Here is a 21,559-nt window from a genome sequence, read left to right on the forward strand (position 1 = left end):
AGGAAGGATGTGCTGGAACTAGAGAGAGTACATAGAAGGGGAAAAAATCCTTGAGGACCTCAGTTATGAGGAATGACCACAAACATTAAACACCTAAACATATACTTCCTGGAGAAAAGACACTTGAGAGGAGATAGGATACAGAACAGGTAAATTAATGGGTTCAGTTCTGCTTTAAATTACACAACTTACCACTTCTGGTCCTGACCAGGCCCCTCTCTGCCCTGGGCCCCGTAGACCAGGCAGTAGTTCTGCCATTGGTCCTATAGCAATCATATGCTTTGCTCTGGATATTCTTACTATCCTAAACATACAATATAAAGACATTTATGAATATTCATAATTCTATACATCTTCAATACTTACTGCACATGCATCTTTGCCACCTTCTAGAAAACCAGCACAAAACATATTTGTAGTGATCATGTTTGAATAAGAAGATTTACAGCTGGAGTCCGACAAAACAGGGAGATCAAGACACTGTAATTTTGTAGCATATTGCACTAAAGAAAAAAAAAATTATAGTATAATATCAACTACTGCATAATGCCATGTAAGTGATGTTAAACACTCCCTTTTTTTTAAATAAAAAACACAAACATGCCTATACTTACCTGCTCTATGTAATGGTTTTGCACAGAGCAGCCCTTGTACTGGGTTGCCCCGTAGGCGCTCCAAGCCCCTCCTCTTCATCGGGTGCCCCCATGGAAAGTCGCATAGAATGCATTAAGGTGAAAAACCTTAAGGCTTTACATCCACTTTAAGGTATGAGTGATGTTATACACAACAATTTTACAAAATCATTTTACATTATTTTTGGAGAGGACGAGAGCCATTTTTCTTATAAGGTAAGTATTTTAATTAAAGTGGAGTTCCAGCTAAAACTGTTTTTTTCAGTTTTGCATAGTGTGAGGGAGGGTTAAAACCTAGAGAATACTTTTATTTAGATTTGTGTCCCCAGATTTTCCACTTCTTGTCGTGGTGATGAAAATGGAATATTGCCATTGGGAAATGTACAGTAATAAAGACCTGACAGAATATATATATAACCCTTCCCCCTTTAAGCAAATCTTAGCAGAAATGGTGGCAGAGAAAGGGGTTGATTTACTAAAACTGGAGCGTGCAAACTCTGGTGCAGCTTTACATAGAAACCAAACAGCTTCCAGGTTTTTTGGTCAAAGCTCAGTTGATCAATCTGCAGTTAGAAGTTAATTGGCTACCATGCACATTTGCACCAGATTATGTACTCTCCACTTTTAGTAAATCAACCCCAAAGTGTGGCAAAAATACTACAAGGTACTAGAACAATAAACCAGAGACAGAGGAGCCCAAATTTTGCTTCCAGTTTTTGTAATTTCATGAGGTTATATTTGTTATTACAAATATATTCATATGCAGTCATGGGGAATGGTTGAGGTATTAGTTTTACTGGTAGTTATCTCGAGGTTCATCATGAATGTTGTGCATTATTCTAATTCTTGCAGGGAATGAGGTTCATGGATTTACCTTAAGTGAAGTTGTTGGTAAGGGATGAGGACTATGGTATAATATATTTTTTTTAATTACCTCGATATAAAGGGTAAGACTATTTACCGCAATTGTAAATTGAGGTGGTTTTGTTGGCTTGCTTTGGAGCAATATTTAGTTTGGTGTTGTGGTGTTCCCGTTGGTGATTGCCCTTTTTTACAAAACCTGACATTGCAGAATATTACCTGTTAAGTAATGGTTAGAATTTGGGGAATCATTCCAGTTCCAAGTCAGTATATTATACATACTTGTCCTCTCTCCAAGTGATGTGCCAGCTCTGCAACTAGTATTGTAACACAATGCCTATAAGATCTTAATTTACACTTAGTTATTTCAGAAAGGATATTCCTACAGTGCAAGAAAGAGGGGCAGATGTCTGGAAGCAAAGTAGCTGCAGCTGCTCCAGTTTGAAGAAATCCTCCACAAGTTCAGAATTAACTCAATAAGTGAATTAAATCGGTGGGCATGTGTGTGCATTATTACAATAGGAACAGAGTTATACTTTATGCTTTTGGGATTGTTTGGGAACTTTGCGCATTTTTGTGTGTGCTGATTGAATTTACCTAACACCATATCATTATTTTCCTTGCTAATGTATATCTAAATCCAAGCACAAAAATGTAACAAATACCAGCTTAACAGTCCTTAGATGCTGCATTTTTTCATGGTAATGACATTTTCTGAAAATGCAGAACAATACCTGTAGATTTGGTCAGAAATTTGGTGCTTTTTCAGTTTTCTTCTGTGTATTCCCAAACAGGTCTTTATAGTCCAAATTAGATATGCTGCCTAGGGTGACAATGCTGCTTCTCGCTAGGTGCAGTATAGTATGTGAATGTTGTCACCCTAGGACTGTTGTGTGCTAATGGCAAAATTGCTAGGTGAAAATGAAGTAAACAGAAACTGAAACAAGGAAATCATTGCAGGCAACACATCTGAGGATTGGTAAACTGCAAAACTATATATTACTCTGTTTTTGGGTTTAGATATTCTTTAAAATAACCCAGACTTGCTGACTGGACAATATAGGAGCAGCAGCACACTTATGAGTCAGTATTCTGCTATTTCCTTCTTTCGGTATGTTTGTAGTCAATACATGTGCAATGAAACATAGTCTCGCCCTTCCTCTTCGAATCTGCTACCATGCAGGTTATACAAGTCTGATAATAAAATCGGTCCTTGCATTAACTGCAGTTGATGTTTTCTTTTTTAAATAAAGTTCAGTCGTAAAACAATTATATTTAAAGCCCAGAAAATGAACTTGCCTCCAAAGATTTTCATGTTTCCCCAGCCTGATACCAGACACTGACTTCCTACAGTTGGGCAGGAAGAGGCTACTGGGATGGGTTGGACGTACTGATTGAACTGGGCCGGCTTAGCTAGTTTGACCAGCATGAAATCATGATCGAAGGATTCATCATCGTACAGAGGGTGTATTATAGCCTTTTCCACCTGGATACGCTGTTCCGTTCCTTCTTGTTTAGTAACATCATGTTCCCCAAGGTGAGCAATGAAGGTTTCGGGCCTGTATAATTTGGATATAAGAATAAAGAGGAGCTGTAGATATCAAATTTAATTAATTAAAGGTGACTATAGATAATATGCAAAATGTAGAGGATTTCTATAAGTTTAATTCATGGCAAAACATTAACTTTGCAGGACTTTGGATACTAAGTAAGAAGGTGTAGAGTGTGTAACTGTGTTTTGCAACCTCTATTTTTTTCTGGTAGCACAAAACATGGGACTCTAGGCCACTGTGCGTTGGCTAAAAAAAATGCCCCTTTGAACACCACCCACTAAATATTTCTCTTTTGATAGTAAAGAAAAACTTGATCATACCGCTAACCTTGTTCTATCAGCTAAATAATATCTTGTTTCCTATCATTATAATCTATCCTGTTTTCAGTATTGGATGACTTTGTGGCTACTGCCACTACTGACAATCACCACAAATATAATATACAGGCAATATATTAAATAAACCATAGAGATAAAATGGCAGCTGGGTTTATGGGCATAATGCTACATGTGAATGGATTCATATCATTATATATGTCAGTTTTAAATGGATTATCCAAACCTCTCTAGCTTCCCTTTTTGCTAGCTCACTTGGCTAAAAATAATGGAATTTTGTGCAGGTCCAGCAGGTAATAAAACTGCGTTACTGCGATGTTAATTTTAATAGACTGCATTAAATATATATATATTTTAAATTTTTGTCCATAGCTACGCTTTTAGATAAAGCATGAAGTCAACAGTGGATTTCCTATAGGTCTAATTATTCAGACAATTATAGATCCCTTTTTATGGCTGACATATGATTCTCTGATCCTATTCAGGGGCCCAAGCCATTTCAGCCCTAGACCACTGGTTTGGTCTGTATTCTGTATTGCCAAGTATTACCAATCTACAAAGAATAATCTTGGAACTTACGGCTGATAGCAATGAGCTGCTGATATGATCCACCTTGATGAAATCAGGGATCCACCACACCATTGTCCTCCATTGTGGCTGATGTAAACTTGCCAAGGTTGAGAATGGCTGGCACATTCGTAGCCATTAATAATTTTATCGTCATCATACTGAGGAGCAGCAGCTGCAAAGGAATGAAAAAGAGTTTATTTACAAATACTTGGTGGAACAGAAACCTAAAATGTGCTACCAACCTTTGGGAAAGTTAACATTTTATTCCCACTTGCCAAAAGCCTATATTCACATTTCCTTTGACCCTTGCTTCTATGTTCAGCCAGCATGGGCAAACAAAATACTTCCAGGTACTTGGGGTATGAATGCTCATGCATGCTGACTCTATGTGCCAGCAATGGGAAAATCATAAAGGGCAAGGCCTGTCTCATCGGGAGAGTCTATAACCTTGGTGGAACAGAGACCGAAAATTTGCTGCCAACCTTTGGGAACGTTTAAACTTTATTCCCACTTGCCAAGAGCATGTATTCACCTTTCCTTTGCTCCCCCACTGCTATGTTCTGCTAGCAAGGGCAAACAAAATACTTCCATGTACTGATATGAATGCTCATGCATACTGACTCTATGGGCCAGTGCTAGGCAATACATCAAGCACTAGACTTGTCTCACCAGGAGAGTCCATAACCTTGGGGGACTTACAACTTAAATGACTAAGTGCATTGAAAGGGCAGCTCATCTTGTTTCCAGCAGCTGTTTGGCATGAAGAGGGTGTGAAAGAAGGGTCAGTATGTGCCTCTGGGGGGAAGGGGAGGAAAAATGCAGAATAAAGTTCACCTTTTATATCCTTGATATCTGTGTCCTATCAAGGAGATTGACCTTCCCTTCCTGTCTCAGAAATGCAACAGAAAGTGAATGGAAATCTCCCCAACTGAGGCAATTCTGCTCACATTGGTCACCTGAGCAGGTGTCCTTTATGGAAAATGTCCCCTTAGGTTTTGTTCTTGTAACAACTTTAAAATGTTAGTTTCCCAAAACGTAATATCCTAGTGGAAATGGTGGCTAGAACAAAAAAAGATGGTGAATCTACTTAGCAGATACAGTAGTACAAACCTATTAAGTTTCTAATCCATCTGCATTGTATCCAAAATACAAAAAAATGTTTTGGATATCCCTACACTTCAAGACCGAAAAAATTCTGTTTTAAAGGTGAAGTACTTCTGTGGATCACAGGAGTACAGTTTGCTCAGCACTTCTGTGACCTGTTTTCAGGTGACAGCGGACTGAAATGCACTGTTTGCTGACATCACAGAGCCGATCCAGGCTAGGGCAAGATTGTGACAATGAAGACAGGATCCGCCCATATGCCTGGACCGGGCTCCCACTCAGTCCACAGCCCAGCACTTCAGTGAGCGGGGGGGGGGGGGGGGGCAGAGCAGACAGTGGTCAGTCACCAGCTCTCTGCTCAGGGAGCCCTGAGAACCGAGTGATCGGCGTTGTTTGATTGCTTGGTTCTCAGTTGGTGGGGGACAGATAAAGCATCGGACTGATGCTGCATCCATCTAGGTATGTATGATTTTGCAAAAAAGCTAACAAAACATACTTCTCTTTTAGGTTGCAACAGAATTGATATGAGGTGTAATGTAATTAGGTTTTACCTGCAAGCCCCAGGAACAAGCATATTCAGATATAAAGCATAGTGAGCTGATGGTAACTCTTCTTCTTTGAATTGTTGGAATTTTGAATGGACCGTTGTCAGCTCCGGACAAGGTTTATAAAGGTCTGCAGAGTGAACAGATTGTCCGTTCCCATGACTCACCTCCCGACATCTGATCATTCCCATATTATCTACACAGATATTTCAGTTAATTCTTAAGAAACAATGACTACGTATACTTGTCATAAACTTGTTTGGCTATTTTTGTATAGCAGAAACTCTAAAAACAATGCTAGGCTTACAAGTGTGCCATTGACTATAATGGCACAGATGACAACATGTTAGGGGTGTGTCCAGAGGGTGGTGATAAATAGCATATCTAGGGAATGGTCTGGAATTGTGAGCATGGTGTCCCAGTGTTCTGTCCTGGGACCAATTAACTTAACACAAATGATATAGAGGTTGGAATAAAATGTTCAATCTCATCGTTTGCTGACAATACAAAGCTAAGCAGGGAAAAACGTTCACAACAGAATATAGAAGACTTACAAGAAGACCTCAATAAAACAAAGGAGTGGGCAGCTACATGGCATATGAGGTTTAACGCTAATAAAAAATAGGAATGCAAGTTACTTGCTAGGGGAAGAACTTTTGAGAGAACTGAGGATCTGGCAACGCCTACAGACTATTACCATGCATTAAAAAGGGTATCTACTCGAGAGATAAAATTATAATTCTAGCACTATACAATACTCTAGTAAGGGCACATCTTGAGTATGCCATCTAGTCCTGGTCGCCAGTCCTCAGGAAGGATGTGCTGGAACTAGAGAGAGTACATAGAAGGGGAAAAAATCCTTGAGGACCTCAGTTATGAGGAATGACCACAAACATTAAACACCTAAACATATACTTCCTGGAGAAAAGACACTTGAGAGGAGATAGGATACAGAACAGGTAAATTAATGGGTTCAGTTCTGCTTTAAATTACACAACTTACCACTTCTGGTCCTGACCAGGCCCCTCTCTGCCCTGGGCCCCGTAGACCAGGCAGTAGTTCTGCCATTGGTCCTATAGCAATCATATGCTTTGCTCTGGATATTCTTACTATCCTAAACATACAATATAAAGACATTTATGAATATTCATAATTCTATACATCTTCAATACTTACTGCACATGCATCTTTGCCACCTTCTAGAAAACCAGCACAAAACATATTTGTAGTGATCATGTTTGAATAAGAAGATTTACAGCTGGAGTCCGACAAAACAGGGAGATCAAGACACTGTAATTTTGTAGCATATTGCACTAAAGAAAAAAAAAATTATAGTATAATATCAACTACTGCATAATGCCATGTAAGTGATGTTAAACACTCCCTTTTTTTTAAATAAAAAACACAAACATGCCTATACTTACCTGCTCTATGTAATGGTTTTGCACAGAGCAGCCCTTGTACTGGGTTGCCCCGTAGGCGCTCCAAGCCCCTCCTCTTCATCGGGTGCCCCCATGGAAAGTCGCATAGAATGCATTAAGGTGAAAAACCTTAAGGCTTTACATCCACTTTAAGGTATGAGTGATGTTATACACAACAATTTTACAAAATCATTTTACATTATTTTTGGAGAGGACGAGAGCCATTTTTCTTATAAGGTAAGTATTTTAATTAAAGTGGAGTTCCAGCTAAAACTGTTTTTTTCAGTTTTGCATAGTGTGAGGGAGGGTTAAAACCTAGAGAATACTTTTATTTAGATTTGTGTCCCCAGATTTTCCACTTCTTGTCGTGGTGATGAAAATGGAATATTGCCATTGGGAAATGTACAGTAATAAAGACCTGACAGAATATATATATAACCCTTCCCCCTTTAAGCAAATCTTAGCAGAAATGGTGGCAGAGAAAGGGGTTGATTTACTAAAACTGGAGCGTGCAAACTCTGGTGCAGCTTTACATAGAAACCAAACAGCTTCCAGGTTTTTTGGTCAAAGCTCAGTTGATCAATCTGCAGTTAGAAGTTAATTGGCTACCATGCACATTTGCACCAGATTATGTACTCTCCACTTTTAGTAAATCAACCCCAAAGTGTGGCAAAAATACTACAAGGTACTAGAACAATAAACCAGAGACAGAGGAGCCCAAATTTTGCTTCCAGTTTTTGTAATTTCATGAGGTTATATTTGTTATTACAAATATATTCATATGCAGTCATGGGGAATGGTTGAGGTATTAGTTTTACTGGTAGTTATCTCGAGGTTCATCATGAATGTTGTGCATTATTCTAATTCTTGCAGGGAATGAGGTTCATGGATTTACCTTAAGTGAAGTTGTTGGTAAGGGATGAGGACTATGGTATAATATATTTTTTTTAATTACCTCGATATAAAGGGTAAGACTATTTACCGCAATTGTAAATTGAGGTGGTTTTGTTGGCTTGCTTTGGAGCAATATTTAGTTTGGTGTTGTGGTGTTCCCGTTGGTGATTGCCCTTTTTTACAAAACCTGACATTGCAGAATATTACCTGTTAAGTAATGGTTAGAATTTGGGGAATCATTCCAGTTCCAAGTCAGTATATTATACATACTTGTCCTCTCTCCAAGTGATGTGCCAGCTCTGCAACTAGTATTGTAACACAATGCCTATAAGATCTTAATTTACACTTAGTTATTTCAGAAAGGATATTCCTACAGTGCAAGAAAGAGGGGCAGATGTCTGGAAGCAAAGTAGCTGCAGCTGCTCCAGTTTGAAGAAATCCTCCACAAGTTCAGAATTAACTCAATAAGTGAATTAAATCGGTGGGCATGTGTGTGCATTATTACAATAGGAACAGAGTTATACTTTATGCTTTTGGGATTGTTTGGGAACTTTGCGCATTTTTGTGTGTGCTGATTGAATTTACCTAACACCATATCATTATTTTCCTTGCTAATGTATATCTAAATCCAAGCACAAAAATGTAACAAATACCAGCTTAACAGTCCTTAGATGCTGCATTTTTTCATGGTAATGACATTTTCTGAAAATGCAGAACAATACCTGTAGATTTGGTCAGAAATTTGGTGCTTTTTCAGTTTTCTTCTGTGTATTCCCAAACAGGTCTTTATAGTCCAAATTAGATATGCTGCCTAGGGTGACAATGCTGCTTCTCGCTAGGTGCAGTATAGTATGTGAATGTTGTCACCCTAGGACTGTTGTGTGCTAATGGCAAAATTGCTAGGTGAAAATGAAGTAAACAGAAACTGAAACAAGGAAATCATTGCAGGCAACACATCTGAGGATTGGTAAACTGCAAAACTATATATTACTCTGTTTTTGGGTTTAGATATTCTTTAAAATAACCCAGACTTGCTGACTGGACAATATAGGAGCAGCAGCACACTTATGAGTCAGTATTCTGCTATTTCCTTCTTTCGGTATGTTTGTAGTCAATACATGTGCAATGAAACATAGTCTCGCCCTTCCTCTTCGAATCTGCTACCATGCAGGTTATACAAGTCTGATAATAAAATCGGTCCTTGCATTAACTGCAGTTGATGTTTTCTTTTTTAAATAAAGTTCAGTCGTAAAACAATTATATTTAAAGCCCAGAAAATGAACTTGCCTCCAAAGATTTTCATGTTTCCCCAGCCTGATACCAGACACTGACTTCCTACAGTTGGGCAGGAAGAGGCTACTGGGATGGGTTGGACGTACTGATTGAACTGGGCCGGCTTAGCTAGTTTGACCAGCATGAAATCATGATCGAAGGATTCATCATCGTACAGAGGGTGTATTATAGCCTTTTCCACCTGGATACGCTGTTCCGTTCCTTCTTGTTTAGTAACATCATGTTCCCCAAGGTGAGCAATGAAGGTTTCGGGCCTGTATAATTTGGATATAAGAATAAAGAGGAGCTGTAGATATCAAATTTAATTAATTAAAGGTGACTATAGATAATATGCAAAATGTAGAGGATTTCTATAAGTTTAATTCATGGCAAAACATTAACTTTGCAGGACTTTGGATACTAAGTAAGAAGGTGTAGAGTGTGTAACTGTGTTTTGCAACCTCTATTTTTTTCTGGTAGCACAAAACATGGGACTCTAGGCCACTGTGCGTTGGCTAAAAAAAATGCCCCTTTGAACACCACCCACTAAATATTTCTCTTTTGATAGTAAAGAAAAACTTGATCATACCGCTAACCTTGTTCTATCAGCTAAATAATATCTTGTTTCCTATCATTATAATCTATCCTGTTTTCAGTATTGGATGACTTTGTGGCTACTGCCACTACTGACAATCACCACAAATATAATATACAGGCAATATATTAAATAAACCATAGAGATAAAATGGCAGCTGGGTTTATGGGCATAATGCTACATGTGAATGGATTCATATCATTATATATGTCAGTTTTAAATGGATTATCCAAACCTCTCTAGCTTCCCTTTTTGCTAGCTCACTTGGCTAAAAATAATGGAATTTTGTGCAGGTCCAGCAGGTAATAAAACTGCGTTACTGCGATGTTAATTTTAATAGACTGCATTAAATATATATATATTTTAAATTTTTGTCCATAGCTACGCTTTTAGATAAAGCATGAAGTCAACAGTGGATTTCCTATAGGTCTAATTATTCAGACAATTATAGATCCCTTTTTATGGCTGACATATGATTCTCTGATCCTATTCAGGGGCCCAAGCCATTTCAGCCCTAGACCACTGGTTTGGTCTGTATTCTGTATTGCCAAGTATTACCAATCTACAAAGAATAATCTTGGAACTTACGGCTGATAGCAATGAGCTGCTGATATGATCCACCTTGATGAAATCAGGGATCCACCACACCATTGTCCTCCATTGTGGCTGATGTAAACTTGCCAAGGTTGAGAATGGCTGGCACATTCGTAGCCATTAATAATTTTATCGTCATCATACTGAGGAGCAGCAGCTGCAAAGGAATGAAAAAGAGTTTATTTACAAATACTTGGTGGAACAGAAACCTAAAATGTGCTACCAACCTTTGGGAAAGTTAACATTTTATTCCCACTTGCCAAAAGCCTATATTCACATTTCCTTTGACCCTTGCTTCTATGTTCAGCCAGCATGGGCAAACAAAATACTTCCAGGTACTTGGGGTATGAATGCTCATGCATGCTGACTCTATGTGCCAGCAATGGGAAAATCATAAAGGGCAAGGCCTGTCTCATCGGGAGAGTCTATAACCTTGGTGGAACAGAGACCGAAAATTTGCTGCCAACCTTTGGGAACGTTTAAACTTTATTCCCACTTGCCAAGAGCATGTATTCACCTTTCCTTTGCTCCCCCACTGCTATGTTCTGCTAGCAAGGGCAAACAAAATACTTCCATGTACTGATATGAATGCTCATGCATACTGACTCTATGGGCCAGTGCTAGGCAATACATCAAGCACTAGACTTGTCTCACCAGGAGAGTCCATAACCTTGGGGGACTTACAACTTAAATGACTAAGTGCATTGAAAGGGCAGCTCATCTTGTTTCCAGCAGCTGTTTGGCATGAAGAGGGTGTGAAAGAAGGGTCAGTATGTGCCTCTGGGGGGAAGGGGAGGAAAAATGCAGAATAAAGTTCACCTTTTATATCCTTGATATCTGTGTCCTATCAAGGAGATTGACCTTCCCTTCCTGTCTCAGAAATGCAACAGAAAGTGAATGGAAATCTCCCCAACTGAGGCAATTCTGCTCACATTGGTCACCTGAGCAGGTGTCCTTTATGGAAAATGTCCCCTTAGGTTTTGTTCTTGTAACAACTTTAAAATGTTAGTTTCCCAAAACGTAATATCCTAGTGGAAATGGTGGCTAGAACAAAAAAAGATGGTGAATCTACTTAGCAGATACAGTAGTACAAACCTATTAAGTTTCTAATCCATCTGCATTGTATCCAAAATACAAAAAAATGTTTTGGATATCCCTACACTTCAAGACCGAAAAAATTCTGTTTTAAAGGTGAAGTACTTCTGTGGATCACAGGAGTACAGTTTGCTCAGCACTTCTGTGACCTGTTTTCAGGTGACAGCGGACTGAAATGCACTGTTTGCTGACATCACAGAGCCGATCCAGGCTAGGGCAAGATTGTGACAATGAAGACAGGATCCGCCCATATGCCTGGACCGGGCTCCCACTCAGTCCACAGCCCAGCACTTCAGTGAGCGGGGGGGGGGGGGGGGGGGCAGAGCAGACAGTGGTCAGTCACCAGCTCTCTGCTCAGGGAGCCCTGAGAACCGAGTGATCGGCGTTGTTTGATTGCTTGGTTCTCAGTTGGTGGGGGACAGATAAAGCATCGGACTGATGCTGCATCCATCTAGGTATGTATGATTTTGCAAAAAAGCTAACAAAACATACTTCTCTTTTAGGTTGCAACAGAATTGATATGAGGTGTAATGTAATTAGGTTTTACCTGCAAGCCCCAGGAACAAGCATATTCAGATATAAAGCATAGTGAGCTGATGGTAACTCTTCTTCTTTGAATTGTTGGAATTTTGAATGGACCGTTGTCAGCTCCGGACAAGGTTTATAAAGGTCTGCAGAGTGAACAGATTGTCCGTTCCCATGACTCACCTCCCGACATCTGATCATTCCCATATTATCTACACAGATATTTCAGTTAATTCTTAAGAAACAATGACTACGTATACTTGTCATAAACTTGTTTGGCTATTTTTGTATAGCAGAAACTCTAAAAACAATGCTAGGCTTACAAGTGTGCCATTGACTATAATGGCACAGATGACAACATGTTAGGGGTGTGTCCAGAGGGTGGTGATAAATAGCATATCTAGGGAATGGTCTGGAATTGTGAGCATGGTGTCCCAGTGTTCTGTCCTGGGACCAATTAACTTAACACAAATGATATAGAGGTTGGAATAAAATGTTCAATCTCATCGTTTGCTGACAATACAAAGCTAAGCAGGGAAAAACGTTCACAACAGAATATAGAAGACTTACAAGAAGACCTCAATAAAACAAAGGAGTGGGCAGCTACATGGCATATGAGGTTTAACGCTAATAAAAAATAGGAATGCAAGTTACTTGCTAGGGGAAGAACTTTTGAGAGAACTGAGGATCTGGCAACGCCTACAGACTATTACCATGCATTAAAAAGGGTATCTACTCGAGAGATAAAATTATAATTCTAGCACTATACAATACTCTAGTAAGGGCACATCTTGAGTATGCCATCTAGTCCTGGTCGCCAGTCCTCAGGAAGGATGTGCTGGAACTAGAGAGAGTACATAGAAGGGGAAAAAATCCTTGAGGACCTCAGTTATGAGGAATGACCACAAACATTAAACACCTAAACATATACTTCCTGGAGAAAAGACACTTGAGAGGAGATAGGATACAGAACAGGTAAATTAATGGGTTCAGTTCTGCTTTAAATTACACAACTTACCACTTCTGGTCCTGACCAGGCCCCTCTCTGCCCTGGGCCCCGTAGACCAGGCAGTAGTTCTGCCATTGGTCCTATAGCAATCATATGCTTTGCTCTGGATATTCTTACTATCCTAAACATACAATATAAAGACATTTATGAATATTCATAATTCTATACATCTTCAATACTTACTGCACATGCATCTTTGCCACCTTCTAGAAAACCAGCACAAAACATATTTGTAGTGATCATGTTTGAATAAGAAGATTTACAGCTGGAGTCCGACAAAACAGGGAGATCAAGACACTGTAATTTTGTAGCATATTGCACTAAAGAAAAAAAAAATTATAGTATAATATCAACTACTGCATAATGCCATGTAAGTGATGTTAAACACTCCCTTTTTTTTAAATAAAAAACACAAACATGCCTATACTTACCTGCTCTATGTAATGGTTTTGCACAGAGCAGCCCTTGTACTGGGTTGCCCCGTAGGCGCTCCAAGCCCCTCCTCTTCATCGGGTGCCCCCATGGAAAGTCGCATAGAATGCATTAAGGTGAAAAACCTTAAGGCTTTACATCCACTTTAAGGTATGAGTGATGTTATACACAACAATTTTACAAAATCATTTTACATTATTTTTGGAGAGGACGAGAGCCATTTTTCTTATAAGGTAAGTATTTTAATTAAAGTGGAGTTCCAGCTAAAACTGTTTTTTTCAGTTTTGCATAGTGTGAGGGAGGGTTAAAACCTAGAGAATACTTTTATTTAGATTTGTGTCCCCAGATTTTCCACTTCTTGTCGTGGTGATGAAAATGGAATATTGCCATTGGGAAATGTACAGTAATAAAGACCTGACAGAATATATATATAACCCTTCCCCCTTTAAGCAAATCTTAGCAGAAATGGTGGCAGAGAAAGGGGTTGATTTACTAAAACTGGAGCGTGCAAACTCTGGTGCAGCTTTACATAGAAACCAAACAGCTTCCAGGTTTTTTGGTCAAAGCTCAGTTGATCAATCTGCAGTTAGAAGTTAATTGGCTACCATGCACATTTGCACCAGATTATGTACTCTCCACTTTTAGTAAATCAACCCCAAAGTGTGGCAAAAATACTACAAGGTACTAGAACAATAAACCAGAGACAGAGGAGCCCAAATTTTGCTTCCAGTTTTTGTAATTTCATGAGGTTATATTTGTTATTACAAATATATTCATATGCAGTCATGGGGAATGGTTGAGGTATTAGTTTTACTGGTAGTTATCTCGAGGTTCATCATGAATGTTGTGCATTATTCTAATTCTTGCAGGGAATGAGGTTCATGGATTTACCTTAAGTGAAGTTGTTGGTAAGGGATGAGGACTATGGTATAATATATTTTTTTTAATTACCTCGATATAAAGGGTAAGACTATTTACCGCAATTGTAAATTGAGGTGGTTTTGTTGGCTTGCTTTGGAGCAATATTTAGTTTGGTGTTGTGGTGTTCCCGTTGGTGATTGCCCTTTTTTACAAAACCTGACATTGCAGAATATTACCTGTTAAGTAATGGTTAGAATTTGGGGAATCATTCCAGTTCCAAGTCAGTATATTATACATACTTGTCCTCTCTCCAAGTGATGTGCCAGCTCTGCAACTAGTATTGTAACACAATGCCTATAAGATCTTAATTTACACTTAGTTATTTCAGAAAGGATATTCCTACAGTGCAAGAAAGAGGGGCAGATGTCTGGAAGCAAAGTAGCTGCAGCTGCTCCAGTTTGAAGAAATCCTCCACAAGTTCAGAATTAACTCAATAAGTGAATTAAATCGGTGGGCATGTGTGTGCATTATTACAATAGGAACAGAGTTATACTTTATGCTTTTGGGATTGTTTGGGAACTTTGCGCATTTTTGTGTGTGCTGATTGAATTTACCTAACACCATATCATTATTTTCCTTGCTAATGTATATCTAAATCCAAGCACAAAAATGTAACAAATACCAGCTTAACAGTCCTTAGATGCTGCATTTTTTCATGGTAATGACATTTTCTGAAAATGCAGAACAATACCTGTAGATTTGGTCAGAAATTTGGTGCTTTTTCAGTTTTCTTCTGTGTATTCCCAAACAGGTCTTTATAGTCCAAATTAGATATGCTGCCTAGGGTGACAATGCTGCTTCTCGCTAGGTGCAGTATAGTATGTGAATGTTGTCACCCTAGGACTGTTGTGTGCTAATGGCAAAATTGCTAGGTGAAAATGAAGTAAACAGAAACTGAAACAAGGAAATCATTGCAGGCAACACATCTGAGGATTGGTAAACTGCAAAACTATATATTACTCTGTTTTTGGGTTTAGATATTCTTTAAAATAACCCAGACTTGCTGACTGGACAATATAGGAGCAGCAGCACACGTATGAGTCAGTATTCTGCTATTTCCTTCTTTCGGTATGTTTGTAGTCAATACATGTGCAATGAAACATAGTCTCGCCCTTCCTCTTCGAATCTGCTACCATGCAGGTTATACAAGTCTGATAATAAAATCGGTCCTTGCATTAACTGCAGTTGATGTTTTCTTTTTTAAATAAAGTTCAGTCGTAAAACAATTATATTTAAAGCCCAGAAAATGAACTTGCCTCCAAAGATTTTCATGTTTCCCCAGCCTGATACCAGACACTGACTTCCTACAGTTGGGCAGGAAGAGGCTACTGGGATGGGTTGGACGTACTGATTGAACTGGGCCGGCTTAGCTAGTTTGACCAGCATGAAATCATGATCGAAGGATTCATCATCGTACAGAGGGTGTATTATAGCCTTTTCCACCTGGATACGCTGTTCCGTTCCTTCTTGTTTAGTAACATCATGTTCCCCAAGGTGAGCAATGAAGGTTTCGGGCCTGTATAATTTGGATATAAGAATAAAGAGGAGCTGTAGATATCAAATTTAATTAATTAAAGGTGACTATAGATAATATGCAAAATGTAGAGGATTTCTATAAGTTTAATTCATGGCAAAACATTAACTTTGCAGGACTTTGGATACTAAGTAAGAAGGTGTAGAGTGTGTAACTGTGTTTTGCAACCTCTATTTTTTTCTGGTAGCACAAAACATGGGACTCTAGGCCACTGTGCGTTGGCTAAAAAAAATGCCCCTTTGAACACCACCCACTAAATATTTCTCTTTTGATAGTAAAGAAAAACTTGATCATACCGCTAACCTTGTTCTATCAGCTAAATAATATCTTGTTTCCTATCATTATAATCTATCCTGTTTTCAGTATTGGATGACTTTGTGGCTACTGCCACTACTGACAATCACCACAAATATAATATACAGGCAATATATTAAATAAACCATAGAGATAAAATGGCAGCTGGGTTTATGGGCATAATGCTACATGTGAATGGATTCATATCATTATATATGTCAGTTTTAAATGGATTATCCAAACCTCTCTAGCTTCCCTTTTTGCTAGCTCACTTGGCTAAAAATAATGGAATTTTGTGCAGGTCCAGCAGGTAATAAAACTGCGTTACTGCGATGTTAATTTTAATAGACTGCATTAAATATATATATATTTTAAATTTTTGTCCATAGCTACGCTTTTAGATAAAGCATGAAGTCAACAGTGGATTTCCTATAGGTCTAATTATTCAGACAATTATAGATCCCTTTTTATGGCTGACATATGATTCTCTGATCCTATTCAGGGGCCCAAGCCATTTCAGCCCTAGACCACTGGTTTGGTCTGTATTCTGTATTGCCAAGTATTACCAATCTACAAAGAATAATCTTGGAACTTACGGCTGATAGCAATGAGCTGCTGATATGATCCACCTTGATGAAATCAGGGATCCACCACACCATTGTCCTCCATTGTGGCTGATGTAAACTTGCCAAGGTTGAGAATGGCTGGCACATTCGTAGCCATTAATAATTTTATCGTCATCATACTGAGGAGCAGCAGCTGCAAAGGAATGAAAAAGAGTTTATTTACAAATACTTGGTGGAACAGAAACCTAAAATGTGCTACCAACCTTTGGGAAAGTTAACATTTTATTCCCACTTGCCAAAAGCCTATATTCACATTTCCTTTGACCCTTGCTTCTATGTTCAGCCAGCATGGGCAAACAAAATACTTCCAGGTACTTGGGGTATGAATGCTCATGCATGCTGACTCTATGTGCCAGCAATGGGAAAATCATAAAGGGCAAGGCCTGTCTCATCGGGAGAGTCTATAACCTTGGTGGAACAGAGACCGAAAATTTGCTGCCAACCTTTGGGAACGTTTAAACTTTATTCCCACTTGCCAAGAGCATGTATTCACCTTTCCTTTGCTCCCCCACTGCTATGTTCTGCTAGCAAGGGCAAACAAAATACTTCCATGTACTGATATGAATGCTCATGCATACTGACTCTATGGGCCAGTGCTAGGCAACACATCAAGCACTAGACTTGTCTCACCAGGAGAGTCCATAACCTTGGGGGACTTACAACTTAAATGACTAAGTGCATTGAAAGGGCAGCTCATCTTGTTTCCAGCAGCTGTTTGGCATGAAGAGGGTGTGAAAGAAGGGTCAGTATGTGCCTCTGGGGGGAAGGGGAGGAAAAATGCAGAATAAAGTTCACCTTTTATATCCTTGATATCTGTGTCCTATCAAGGAGATTGACCTTCCCTTCCTGTCTCAGAAATGCAACAGAAAGTGAATGGAAATCTCCCCAACTGAGGCAATTCTGCTCACATTGGTCACCTGAGCAGGTGTCCTTTATGGAAAATGTCCCCTTAGGTTTTGTTCTTGTAACAACTTTAAAATGTTAGTTTCCCAAAACGTAATATCCTAGTGGAAATGGTGGCTAGAACAAAAAAAGATGGTGAATCTACTTAGCAGATACAGTAGTACAAACCTATTAAGTTTCTAATCCATCTGCATTGTATCCAAAATACAAAAAAATGTTTTGGATATCCCTACACTTCAAGACCGAAAAAATTCTGTTTTAAAGGTGAAGTACTTCTGTGGATCACAGGAGTACAGTTTGCTCAGCACTTCTGTGACCTGTTTTCAGGTGACAGCGGACTGAAATGCACTGTTTGCTGACATCACAGAGCCGATCCAGGCTAGGGCAAGATTGTGACAATGAAGACAGGATCCGCCCATATGCCTGGACCGGGCTCCCACTCAGTCCACAGCCCAGCACTTCAGTGAGCGGGGGGGGGGGGGGCAGAGCAGACAGTGGTCAGTCACCAGCTCTCTGCTCAGGGAGCCCTGAGAACCGAGTGATCGGCGTTGTTTGATTGCTTGGTTCTCAGTTGGTGGGGGACAGATAAAGCATCGGACTGATGCTGCATCCATCTAGGTATGTATGATTTTGCAAAAAAGCTAACAAAACATACTTCTCTTTTAGGTTGCAACAGAATTGATATGAGGTGTAATGTAATTAGGTTTTACCTGCAAGCCCCAGGAACAAGCATATTCAGATATAAAGCATAGTGAGCTGATGGTAACTCTTCTTCTTTGAATTGTTGGAATTTTGAATGGACCGTTGTCAGCTCCGGACAAGGTTTATAAAGGTCTGCAGAGTGAACAGATTGTCCGTTCCCATGACTCACCTCCCGACATCTGATCATTCCCATATTATCTACACAGATATTTCAGTTAATTCTTAAGAAACAATGACTACGTATACTTGTCATAAACTTGTTTGGCTATTTTTGTATAGCAGAAACTCTAAAAACAATGCTAGGCTTACAAGTGTGCCATTGACTATAATGGCACAGATGACAACATGTTAGGGGTGTGTCCAGAGGGTGGTGATAAATAGCATATCTAGGGAATGGTCTGGAATTGTGAGCATGGTGTCCCAGTGTTCTGTCCTGGGACCAATTAACTTAACACAAATGATATAGAGGTTGGAATAAAATGTTCAATCTCATCGTTTGCTGACAATACAAAGCTAAGCAGGGAAAAACGTTCACAACAGAATATAGAAGACTTACAAGAAGACCTCAATAAAACAAAGGAGTGGGCAGCTACATGGCATATGAGGTTTAACGCTAATAAAAAATAGGAATGCAAGTTACTTGCTAGGGGAAGAACTTTTGAGAGAACTGAGGATCTGGCAACGCCTACAGACTATTACCATGCATTAAAAAGGGTATCTACTCGAGAGATAAAATTATAATTCTAGCACTATACAATACTCTAGTAAGGGCACATCTTGAGTATGCCATCTAGTCCTGGTCGCCAGTCCTCAGGAAGGATGTGCTGGAACTAGAGAGAGTACATAGAAGGGGAAAAAATCCTTGAGGACCTCAGTTATGAGGAATGACCACAAACATTAAACACCTAAACATATACTTCCTGGAGAAAAGACACTTGAGAGGAGATAGGATAGCAATATACAAATACCTCAATGGTGATTCCAGCATAGGTAGAAAACTGTTCAGTCTCCGGTTGCTTAACTAGTTGCTGACCGCCGGCCGTCAAATGATGGCCAGGCGGCGCACCTATTGTGACGGCCTCCCGTTTAAACAGGGAATGCACGCGATCGTGCGCGCGCACCCCTGTTTCTTCGGTCGGCTGTTTACCCACGTGATCGGCTGTGATCCTTTCACAGCCGATCACTAAAATGTAAACAAACCGCGGTAACGAGATGTTACCGGGTTCTCCTCCTCACACACCGATCGTGTGTGAGGAGGAGATTGCGGTAACATCTCGTTACCGCCTACAGTACACATCAAGCACACTGATTTCCCCCTCCAATAAAGAGGACCTGTCACCAACCCTCATAGTACCTGTCAATCACAGTCCATCAGAGTACCTGTCACACTCCATCAGAGTATTTGAGTACCTGTCACAGCCCATCAGAGTACCCGAGTACCTGTCACAGCCCATCCGAGTACCTGTCAGCCCATCAGAGTTCCCGAGTACCCGTCACAGCCCATCAGAGTACCCGAGTACCTGTCCCAGTCCATCTGAGTACCCGAGTACCTGTCACAGCCCATCAGAGTACCCGAGTACCTGTCACTGCCCATCAGAGTACCCGAGTAACTGTCACGGCACATCAGAGTACCCGAGTACCTGTCACGGTCCATCAGAGTACCCGAGTACCTGTCACGGTCCATCGGAGTACCCGAGTACCTGTCACGGTCCATCAGGGTACCTGTCACGGTCCATCTGGGTACTCGAGTACCTGTCCCAGTCCATCATGGTACCCGAGTATCTATCACGGTCCATGAGAGTACCCAAGTACCTGTCACAGCCCATCAATGTACCCGAGTAGCTGTCACAGCCCATCAAAGTACCCGAGTACCTGTCACGGTTCATCCAAGTACCCGAGTACCTGTCACAGTCCATCTGAGTACCCGAGTACCTGTCCCAGTCCATCTGAGTACCCGAGTACCTTTCACAGTTCATCTGAGTACCTGTCATAGTTCATCTGAGTACCCGAGTACCTGTCACAGTCCATATGAGTACCTGTCACCGCCCTTCAGAGTACCCAAATACCAGTCACCAAGCCATCAGAGTACCTGTCACCAGGCCATCAAAGTACCCGAATACCTATTTGCAGCCCATGTCTCATAGAATATATACGTTGGGGTGTTTGCTTTCCAAAATGGGGTCATTTTGTGGGTAATTTCCCTGTCCTGGTGGTCCAGGACCTTCAAAATTGTGATGGGTAGGAATGAAATGAGATGTGTCATTTATGCTCCTAGAATGCCTGAACGTACTACTTCAATGTTCGGCCTCTCTATGTGACCACGCTGTGTAAAAGTCCTACACATGTGGTATCACCATACTCGGGACGAGTAGCAGAATGTATTTTGGGGTGTCATTTTTGCTATATACATGCTATGTGTTAGAAATATCTTATAAATTGACAATTAATATGTAAAAAAAAAATGCGTTTTGATTTTTTTCCACATATTCCAAAAACTTCTGGAAAAAAATGAACCGTTCAAAAGACTCATTATGCCTCACAGATTATACGTTGGGGTGTTTGCTTTCCAAAATGGGGTCATTTTATGGGAAATTCCATTGTCCTGGTACTCCAGGGCCTTCAAAAATGTAATAGGTGGTTGAGAAATGAGATGTGTCATTTTTGCTCGTAGAACGTCTGAAGGTACTACATCAATGTTGGTGCTCTGTATGTGGCCAGGCTGTGTAAAAGTCTCACACATGTGGAATCGCCGTACTCGGGAAGAGTAGCAGAATGTATTTTGGGGTGTAATTTGTTGTATGCATATGCTGTGTGTGAGAAATAACCTGATAATATGACAATTTTGTAAAAAAAAATAATAATAAAATAAAATCTTCATTTTGCAAAGAATTGTGGGAAAAAATGACAACTTAAAAAAACTCACCATACTACTTACTTAATACCTTGGAATGTCTACTTTGTAAAAAGGGGTCATTTGGGGGGTATTTGTACTTTCCTGACTTGTTAGTGTCTCAAGAAATGAGGTACACCTGATGTACTGAAGGCCTGATCAGATGTGGTCAATTTTCAGTGATTGGCACCATAGTTTGTAGACTCTATAACTTTCACAAAGACCAAATAATATACACTAATGTGGGTTATT

At 39.9% G+C, this 21,559-nt stretch overlaps 2 pseudogenes across 1 annotated transcript; both read right to left on the minus strand.

Annotated features, from left to right (window-relative positions):
* Nucleotides 1-6,740: 6,740 nt before the first annotated feature.
* Nucleotides 6,741-12,203, minus strand: LOC143932967 (trypsin-3-like; annotated as a pseudogene).
* Nucleotides 12,204-13,152: 949 nt separating this feature from the next.
* Nucleotides 13,153-18,480, minus strand: LOC143933992 (trypsin-3-like; annotated as a pseudogene). The gene is made up of 4 exons (XR_013263185.1): nucleotides 18,426-18,480; nucleotides 16,783-16,945; nucleotides 15,615-15,874; nucleotides 13,153-13,325 (listed from the first exon to the last, which is right to left on the minus strand). The product of XR_013263185.1 is annotated as a trypsin-3-like (transcript).
* Nucleotides 18,481-21,559: the final 3,079 nt, after the last annotated feature.

This window comes from Lithobates pipiens, unplaced genomic scaffold (assembly GCF_037356315.1).
Source record: "Lithobates pipiens isolate NorthernLeopardFrog02 unplaced genomic scaffold, aLitPip1_a1.2 Scaffold_27, whole genome shotgun sequence".
Taxonomy (NCBI): domain Eukaryota; kingdom Metazoa; phylum Chordata; class Amphibia; order Anura; family Ranidae; genus Lithobates; species Lithobates pipiens.